Raw genomic sequence first — 11112 nt, 5'->3', positions numbered from 1 at the left:
GGGAGTTGGTCCCCATTTCTCCTTCACTCCTCACATTAAAAATCGGTCTTCTGCCTAATTTGCTCGGTGGGGGAGCAAATAAATACAACTCTTCTTGGCCTTTTGGCCAAGATCCAAGTGTAGTATATGTTCTGGCAGATGCTGCAAGCAAAGACAATATGTGGGGGAAATCCCACATACACGGCCTAGGTAAATTTTGGGGCGACCCTTCATACCAATTGTCACTATCCAGCTCCCCTACTCCCCGGTGGGGTTGGTCCCCATTTCCCCTTCACTCCTCACATTAAAAATCGGCCTCGTGCCTAATTTGTTCGGTAGTGAAGCAAATAAATTCCCTTTTCTTGGCCTTTTGGCCAGGATCAAAGTGTAGTATCTGTCCTTACTACATGCTGTTCCTGTGTTCGTAACTTTGTGATATAAAGTGGGGATCACTTTTCTGTATTAATTTAATATAAAATGATCACACACTTTAGCCCCAGTCAGTCTCAAAGCCATTCAAGTCATTCTCCAGATAATTCAAGTTGTTTTTTGAAGGATTCCAGTTATTTTTTAAGCATTCAAATCATTCTTAAGATCATTCAATTAATCCTTAAGTTCATTAAAGCCATTCTAATCATTTACTTTTCATTTATTTAAGTCATTTCAGCCCAATTTTCGGTCATTTTAGTTTATCTTTAAAAATGTCATGTCAATCCTTCATTCACGCATCCATTCATTACACGAGAGCACGCGACTAATAGCTATTGGCCTTTTTAATTGCGAAATGTATTTTTAGATAGAGGTTTATTTGAACGTGTTTCGTTTTGTTCGCAGATATAAATTTATTTGCAATCTACATGAAATAACCATGTACATTTTACATGTAAAATGTTTTAATTTAAAGATGATGCTCTACGGAATTGTTTGGTTCAAAGGAATAACATCCCTGTGGACCTCTTTGCTCTATTCGGTAATTCTGTAAACGAAATCTCAAAAATACTAAACTGCATCTCATACTCACTTGTTTAATTGCGAAACATATATTAAAATCGATGTTTATTTGAATGCGTTTCGTTTATTTTTTACGCAGATGTAAAAATATTTACAATATATATGAAATAAGCAAATATAAAGAACATTTACAATATAGACGAAATACAATAAAAACCATACAGAATACATGGGTACAATTTTCTTATTTGAAGCTGATGATCGACGTATTTACTTGTTTCAAAGAATGATATCCGAGTGCGCCTCTTTGTTCTTTACGGAGATTCTGAAAGCACATTCCACGAATCCTACAAAATACTAAGCTACCTCTTATATTCACTTTTTTAATTGCGAAGTGTATTTTTAAATAGAGTCATATTTGCACGTGTTTCGTTTTTTAAGCAGATATATATATATATATATATATATATATATATTTACAATATAGACGAAATATCACAACAATCATTTAAAGTACATGTGTAAAATGATCTAATTTTGAGTTGATGCTTTACGTATCTGTTTGTTTCCAAAGAATGACGTCCGCGTGAAACTCTTTCTATTCGGTATATTTGAACACACAGTCCTCGGAAGGTAAAGATATTAAGCTATGGCTTAATTTTATCATAAATAAATAGTAAAAAACAAGATATGTCATTTTCATTTATTTAAAGAATACTTAAGCGGATGAATGAATCTCTTGACAGAGGCTTCCTTTCTACGACTGTTGTTCTTGATATGTCAAAGGCCTTTGACAGAGTATCGAATAAAGATCTACTTAACTAGATCTCTAGTTACGGTATAGCTGGAAATGTCTGCTCCATTATAAAATCATTTCTCTCCGATAGGTTCATAAGAGTAGTGTTTGATGGACAGAAATCCGAAGCTTAGAGTATTAACGCTTGGTCCCTTAGGGGTCCATCTTGGGGCTAACTCTCTTCCTAATCTGCATGAATGATCTTCCAAATCATATCCTTAGATCATTCGCAGACATATATGCTAACGAGACTATCATCTATGTCAGTACTTCAAAGACCGTTAAAGACCAAGTTCTTTCTGATTCCCTCTCCTCTGAACCTGAGCATGTGGTACAATAGGGAAAGAGGTGGCTGGCTACTTTTATTGCATCTAAAACAAAACTTCTGTCTTTCCATCATCAACGTTCTGATCCCCATCTGGTATCATATGAAATGAATAACTCTAATTTTTTAAGGCTCCCTGTTTTGACAAGTTCCTGGGCTTGACCGTTACTCCAGGTCTGAAATGAACACGTACATCAAATCTGTTGGCGACGTCGCAAGGAAAATGGTGGGATCCTTCTATGGGTCAAGTAGATATCTCACTGCTGATGCAATTCCCTAGTATTGTAGCAATAATAATCCATACATGGGCGGATGGTGTAACTTTCTGGCACGGTAGAGATAGCCCACCTTCTTTGCAGCAGCCTTGGCAATGCCCTCAATGTATCTGTTCCAATTCATCTTGCCCGTGAACATTAAATTGAGGAGTTTGAATGAAGTACTTTCAGGTTATGTATTATTAGCCATGGCTATTAGTGGTTAAGAAGGTTTCTTGTAATTATTAAAGGAAAGCAGCTTAGTCTTAGCAGCATTGAATGTGACCATTTATTTTTGACCCCATTCCACTACAGACTGGAGGTCTTCTTCTAGGTTTCCACCATTGCCATAGATATGCCCATTCGTTTTCCCTTCATGTCTGTTATAGAACAGGGTGTCGTCAGCAAATATACCCATCTCAGATATAATTTTATCAGGGACATCAATTATGAACACCATGAATAATAAAGGTCTAAGGATCGACCCCTGAGGCACACCTATGTTCATATTGTTTAGACAAATGACCATCGAGGACAACCTGGATTCTTCTCTTATTTAATAAGGATTTAATTATGTTAAGTATTCGTCCAGTAATACTACAGGATCTGATAGTCATAAGAAGACTCTCGTATACCCTGTTAAAGGCCTTAGATATATCTACAACTATAAATCATTTTGTTTCTAGTCCAAGTATAGAGTACTGTTTACAGATCTGGGCAGGAGTTGCTAGAAAGAACCCATCCTGCCTTACAGAGTTCAAAACAGATTTCGTAGCCTAAGGGGTAATACATTTTCTCTTCCGTACATCCCTTTTTCACAGAAGAGACGTTGGAAACCTCGCTCTTTTTTTATCTTTATTTTCATGGTAAGTGCTCGACTGAGCTCCAATATATGGTTCCCATCGCCAATCTTTCACGGGAAAAATGCGTCTGGCTGGAAACACTATCAATAATTTCCCTCACACTTTATCTGTGCCTAAAACTAAACGTAGATTCCATGAACAAAGTTTATTTCTTAGAACTGTACACTTGTGGGGCTGTATTCCTTTTCCCTGACTTTTTCCCCTGATTATAAAGGCCATCAAGTTTATGTTTTTTTTTTATGAAAAAGCAAGGCCTAGAAAATTGAATACATACTTTCTTGTTTATGGACACGAGGGACGGATCCATCCATTCGGCGTAGATACTTTTTGTAATAGTTCTAATATCCAAAAGATGTTGCAAGAAGCATGGGTTACAGCTGTCCGTTAAAATTTCATATTTCTCCATTTAATTTTATGTTAAATTGTAAAAGTGGTCTTGCATTGATGCGCTGTTTCGGTGAATTCATTTTTCTTCTATTTTGGATGACAAAAAACTGTATTTGTTCAACGGAGACCCTTGCGATCGAGTTTTCTCGAAACTAGACTGGTTCAGCTGCTTCAATCTAGTGAGATTAATTTCCGCATATTACCTAATCAATATTACAACATTGCATAACCCCCAAAATTATAAGCGATTTTATAACCGCCATTTGCCGTTTAGGTGGCACCTGTCCAAAATACCACTCCATAGATAATAGAAACCCCCCACCCGTTTGAATAAATCATCACTCAGCAACAATACACCCCCAATTTTACGCTAAAACATATTACCCCTTAATCTCAACACTATGTTAAAGACCATATACAATCTTATATATCATACTATATATAACAAGCGTCTCTTTATCTATTTAGAATTCCATAAAGCGTCCCCCCAACATTCTATAATTCCTCTTAAGCTTTTCGTCCCTAATGAACCCTACGCAAGACGCCACATTTTTCCCATGCACCCTAGCACCTTCTCTACTTTCCTGCTGAGAAGCATTAGGCTTCAAAATACCCTGGCATAAAGAGTCCCTTCTATCTCCCAAATTTTTCTTGTATTCCGTTATTCAATAAATTACCCAGTCTATATCTACCAATAAATAGATTTGTGACTTAATTTCGTACTGTTGTTGTCCTATTGTATAGGCTCCAATAATAATCGTGCAGCTTTGCCTTATTCAGATAAGTCTCCTCTTTTAGAATCTAACTCTCTTTTTCTCTTACACATTAAGCTATATATATATATATATATGTGTGTGTGTGTGTGTGTGTGTGTGTGTGTGTGTGTGTGTGTGTGTGTGTGTAAGAAAATTAAAACTCTAGAAATTTAGAATCAAAATTTATTGTTCGACTGAATACCTCAAAAAACAATTTACAAAGTCCTCACTCCGCGGAGTTTCAAAGAATGCTATTCTTGCTATCTTTTCATCAAAGAACTGGGTATAAAAGAATAGATTCTGTTATACTCAGCGGAATAAGGACTTTGTAAATTGTTTTGTGAAGTCGAATAATACATTTTGATTGTAAAGTTCAACTTACAGTTTCAATTTTCATTCTTTATAATAAGCTTTACTCTCTATCAGTAATCATTGCGTATATCAGTAAAACACTACAACATCATTTTGATTTCATTATGTGTGTGTGTGCTTTGTGAGTATGAGTATATGCATATATATATATATATATATATATATATATATAAATAGAGAGATAGACAGATAGATAGATAGATGGATTGATGGATGATTAGATATGTATACACTTAAAAATTCTCAAAACAAACATTAAAAATCTGTGACAAAGTTATACAGAATATTTGATTATCCGACAAACAGAGTCAATAGACTGGAAAAAAAACTTATTTTGTAGAGATTCGAAAACTGCAACTCTCATCAAAAGAAAGAGGTTTTCAGAATATACAGTAAATTTTGAAGATGAGAGAGTTAACAGGACCTTCTAATATTACACTCATTGCATTTATTAAATGGAAATAAATAGAATAAGACACCTTTTAACGTGACTGTTATTCAAGTTATAATAGATTATCATTGTAGTATATTTTGAACTATTTTAATAACACATTTAAAAGGTATGATATGTTATAAAGAGCTATTTTTTTGATACACGCAAGGAAGCAACTGGTGCGTTGGTTTATCTTCTACTTTTACAGAAGGTGTGTTGAGGTTTACAATTTGAGTTTATACACCTGATCTGCTGCCCATTACGCCCAGTGATATTTTAGTTTACAGGGAAGGTCACTACTAATCGAGGTCTTGAAAATGTTGCGTGGATGGTGAAATATCATAGTCAGTAATCGTCGAATTAAGGTAGGGTTGGATTATTAAAAATGACAGCGCAATGGGTATTTGTTCAATTTGGATTTGAAAACACGTTATAATATACGAGGTATCTTGTATATGTTTTAATATGCTTTAGGACATACAATTAAAAGTTCGGTTGATTCTTGAAAATTCAGTATCCTGTCATCATTCATCTTATGAGATGATTGACCAAATTGGAATACACATTACTAAAGCTTGATTTTCACAGTGCGAGAATTTTAAAAATGCAATCTAGATGTGAGGATGATTTAGATATGGAATAAAATTCTGTTTTAAATCTGTAAAAAATGACACTGAAACGTATGGAATGCTTATAGACAGTTTTGGCCCATCTTTCATGAATTGTGCATAAGTTTGGAACGCTAAAAGAAATTCAAGGAAGGCGGGGAGTCTGCGAGGGATGACGTAAGTTGTGGGAAGGTAAGGATTTCCCAAGAGCAGATGTGACTGGCTAAATAGGGAATTGGATAAATAAGTAGAATAATGTGTTTTTGTAGTGAATAAGTGTAAAGTTTTATATAAGTGTGAGGAGTGTACAAATATTTATTTTCGATAAGATTTTTGGAAGATTCGAGCGAAATTTGTCCCAAGGGACCACTATCCTTGTCACAAACTATAAAACCAATATGGACATCACGTTTCTCACGTTCATTATAGTCATGTCCTTGCTACCTATGCCATTTTTTATTCTCTAAGCCCAAGAGAAATTTTACAGGTCGCGGTGATGAAATACGCTTTGACTAGGGTCATTGATACGCTTACAAAAGCGGTCATTCTGGGGCCTTCCAGAAATTGTTGCACGATCAAACAAGTGCATTGCAGCCGTAGGAGATTACTTTGAAGGGGACTGATCATGGGGTTTTCTTAGTTTTACACTAAAAAAAGGTGCGTTAAAGTGTTTGCTGTAGTTGCAGCTCGGTGTGTATTTATATCGAATATTTTACAGGGAAAGGACAAAGATTAAACCGTTTTTGAGCAACTGCAATAACATTAAAGCTAAAACATAAAAAAACTATTCGCGAACTGTTTATCTGTTAGAAACAAGAAGCGAAGCGGAAAGGTCATTGCTCTAAATTCCGTGGACTGGTTTGCACTTGGCTAATGTTGGAAAATGACATTCTTTTGAGTTCTACTGCAAATGTGTCAATAGTACCCCATCTTAGGGTTGATTTGACTCTTGCACTGGTAAGGGATTTTGTCGGAAGCGAGATGTTTTCTTGTTTGGTAGAAGAACTACATCATTTTTTCCAGTGATTATGGCAATATATCTAGTGCAGGTCTTCTATTTTGGGTCGGGGATAGAGTTTGGCCAAGAAGTTTGTCGAAGCAGTGTCCTTCTTTAAGGCGAGAGGCTTTTCTTTCTTGTAAGGACAAAGTTGGGATATGAGCATTATTGATAAAAAAATATTGATGTTTTATTCGAGATTCTTACCAAACTCTCAAGTTAGAAGGAGAGCGAATCGGAATAATTTGATTCTTTGTTTGCTTTTGGGGTGCTGCCATATATTTTATTATCCTCTACATTGATGTCGACGAATGAAAGACTTTCAAAGACCCCAGATCATCAAAAGCGAAAATAAAATGTATTCAGAAATATCCGTTCTGTGTATAAAAAAATACCTTGTTTTATATGTAGACCAAAGAAAGATGTCAAATTTGTAAGTAAACTATCATTGAATAGCTCTCATATGTTTGTGTCAGGTAAATGTGAGATGGGGAAATGCAAACAAGTTCAAAGTTTAAATGAAAACAAAACAAAAATGGCGCGTAATTTCGTTCATCTTTTGTATGTTTCAGATAGCTTAAGCAAGTAAACATAGGTGCTTTCATCATTTATGTACGGATGAAAGACCCACCGAAATAGTGAACCTAAAAGTAAAATTACAATCTTTCAGTACTTAGATGACTAAAACGGTATCATATTGAGTTATATTCGTGTATGTATAAATCTCACAGTAGAATCAGCCAACGTAACCGATCTTACTAAATTGTATTATAATAACGGCGCTTGATAAATATTGCAAGTACATTAAATATCATATCATATATATATATATATATGTATATATATACATGTGTGTGTGTATATGTGTGTATATTTGAGGTTGCTATTTTTCAAAGGTAGGAGAACCGGTGAAATATAACAAGGTTAATAAAGGAGTGCTCAATACGGAAGTGGAGAAAGTTACATTTTCAATGTGTCTTAACTTAAGCAGTAATCTGTTGCTACACATTCATGAGCATGTTTCGATCTTCTAGTTTTCCGTAACTAGAGACGTCTTCAGGCAATAACACTTATATTAAAAAAATGTTTAAGAATTCCGTTTTTGAATATAAGCTTTGTTGCCTGCACACGTCTCTAGTTACTGAAAACTAAGAGCACGAAACATGCTCATTACTGGGTAGCAACAAATTACTGCTTATGTAAAGAAAACTCGAAAATATATACATGTATATATATTTGTATTATTACTATGATTATTATTATTAGTAGTAGTATTATTAATATAATTAGTATTATTAGTATTATTAATATTATTATTATTATTATTATTATCTTGATAATTTTACATACCTACAGGCACCAGGAATCAGCAGTGCACTAATGTACGATTACAGCCGGTCGGGAGATGCAGTTTCGGCGACGAAGCTATATCTGGCTCCATTAGCAAAAATAGACCAAACGCCTAACGTTAACTATGAGAAATTAAGTTGAAATATTAACATTTGTTATTAAATGTTGTGACGTCCGTATAGGGTGATTAAACGATTATAGCATCAGGATCTGCACATGTGTTCGTTATATATATATATATATATATATATATATATATATATATATATATATATATATATATATATATAACGGGTTAATTACATTTCTGGAACTGTGAAATATACAACGTTCGAAGTGAAACATTGTTTCATGTTTCATAAACATTTCAATTTTTCTTTCGCTTTTGTGGGAGTTGAGAACTCCCAGCCTAACTGGATTGTCGCCCTTTAATTCAGAAGAGCGACCTAGCAACGTCACTTCCTGGCCCCCATATTTCTTCCTCTTTTGCGTTGGTCTTTCAAGCAGTCAAGATGTGAGAAACACCACTCAGCCAGGCAACCGCAAGTAACGTTACTCATTTTTCAATGAATTCTCATTCTTTCTTTTTCATGTATATTTATGTAAATAAATTGTATTCCTTTCGCTGATATATAACGCTATGTTTTCCTCCTCATTATGCGACCTTTTGCCTTTTCAATTCCTCTACCATTAAATACATCCATCCACCATTACACACATGGGGACGGGGTCGTCTATCACACAGCAGACCGTCCTGTACCCAACACTTTAATTAAGAACGGTACAATACGGCGGATATAAAGAAACCTTGTTAACAAATTATTTTACTAATACCCTAAGAAGTTCAGAATTTTCCCAATAAGTTTGTTTTCGCGTATGTTAACTGAATATAACTACTATCTAATTAAAAAAAAATATATTGTTCTCCAAGATCGGAAAAAAAGAAATACATAATGTAAAAATCATCTCATTTAAGGAAAGTATACAAAAACACACATAAATAATTAAAAATATAATGTAAATAAAAGTATATTAGAAAAAGTATGTCTTTGACAAAAATTGTTGAATAAAACATATTTTTGCAAATATTGGATATCTCGCTATATATATATATATATATATATATATATATATATATATACATATATATATATATATATATATATATATATATTTATGTACCGTAACAAGGGCTGTAGTAACAGCATATTTTTTTATAGTTTGGACTCTCGAGTATATAGCCGTCACAATTAGACTTATGTAATCAACCGATGACCCCTTCACTTTATATTAAAGCATATAAGATATCAACGGATATAAACGCGAGATTCAAAACAATGATGATATGCTATTGTACTTGCCATAATCAGAAGGAATAATACCGTCTGTCAAAACTATGATAGGTTAGTTTCGTACAGTCTTAATAGTCTATTGTTACCCACTGTTAGTGTGCCTGCGCGGAGAATGCTATGGCAAGAGTTGTGCGATCTCACCACACCTCTCCTGAATCGGTATTGGTAAATACCCGCCGAACGTGGAGGATAAGGAAGACTGGAAATAATGCCGATATAAGCGGAGAGCACATACAGCGGGCAGAATACAGAAATGGTTACCCATTCTTTACTAGATAGGACTCAACGTTGCTTAACTTTGTTGACCTGACGGGAAACCGGTGTGTCAACGTTATCATGTTGTTAAAACTATAATCCACATTAAAAAAGGGTATGTTTGGTCGTTAATAAAACTTTTGTAAAAAAACATTTTTATAATCTATAATTTTATATTCAATCCTTGCAATGCATATACGATGATATAGAAATTACTGAGAAGATTGTAGCTATTTCGTATTATTTAGACTATTGTTCCGAACGTGAGTGCTATTAATTCACCAGCTCGTAAAGCCCGTTTCGAAACTGATAAAATAGTTCAAATTAAGTTGTAATAATATTTTTTCTGTAGTATGGCTTAATTTAAGAATACATCGGAGACTTACTAAGGACTTATGACTGGTGGAACGAGGGCCTTTTATTTCTGAGATAAAATAAAGTTGTCATTATGAAATTCCGTCCAAATTCTCGAGTTCAACAAAAAAAGTTCCAAGGTACGACAAGACAAAACTGAAGTAGGGTTCAGGTTACATCGGCAAAAAGGTTTTAAAAATAACATTATATTATCATGAGCACAGTATACTAATTAGTCAACATTATACCAGGTGGATACCTACTGAAACGTAACGGTCATTGTGATATGTGCTACATTTAGGCTTCAAAATAATTACGTTCTCGTGAAACTCCGTCACCTCAGTCGAAAGATTTTGCGAGACATATAAGTATACATACATATATTTAAACAGTTTTTGCCCTATATATATATATATATATATATATATATATATATATATATATATATATATATATATATATATATTATCTCGTCAAGGCTGACGAAACTAGAACGATCTACTTCTCTAAATTACATAAAAATTTTCGTTGTAAATTTCTTACAAATTTCCGAGTTCGATATAAATATTCCTGTGTTCGATGAGTTAAACCTTACATTACATCGAGTGAAACGGTCTGAGAATAGCATCTAAGACAATAGCAGTATTAGTATGAACCAACTAATACAAATATCGACTTGTTCGCATTGAAAAAAATTCTTGTAGCAATTTAATTAGCGCCACCATTTCTTCTCAATTGTACCTCCTTTCATATATGGGTTATTGTTTTCTTTCTGTAACAGAGCACACATACGCAGCAGCCGATGTATTGATAGAAAGCGAAGGTATTAGAAGCAGCAGCCGTATTGAGCGGGTATGCAAATTGGAAAGTGTGCGTGCGTTTACGTCAGAAGACAAGAAAAAGGAAGAAAAACATGAACCAATACAAGGGCTTGAAAGAAAAATACGCAGAGAGTAAGAGGGACATGAGGTCCCATATTTGCGCTGGAAGACTTTTAAGCTGGTGTCGACACGGCATGACTTTTTTAATCTCATGACTGACAGAATGAACAGTTAAAAAACATGTATTGTTTAGGAAGTAA

General features: G+C 34.3%; 1 pseudogene; it reads left to right on the top strand.

Moving 5' to 3' along the window:
• The first annotated feature begins 333 nt into the window (after positions 1–333).
• LOC145249152 (U2 spliceosomal RNA) lies at positions 334–471 on the top strand (annotated as a pseudogene).
• Positions 472–11112: the final 10641 nt, after the last annotated feature.

Source organism: Euprymna scolopes, chromosome 27, assembly GCF_053919585.1.
Source record: "Euprymna scolopes isolate OS-2025 chromosome 27, ASM5391958v1, whole genome shotgun sequence".
Classification (NCBI taxonomy): Eukaryota; Metazoa; Mollusca; class Cephalopoda; order Sepiida; family Sepiolidae; genus Euprymna; species Euprymna scolopes.
This window is presented reverse-complemented; position numbering and strand designations above follow the sequence as displayed.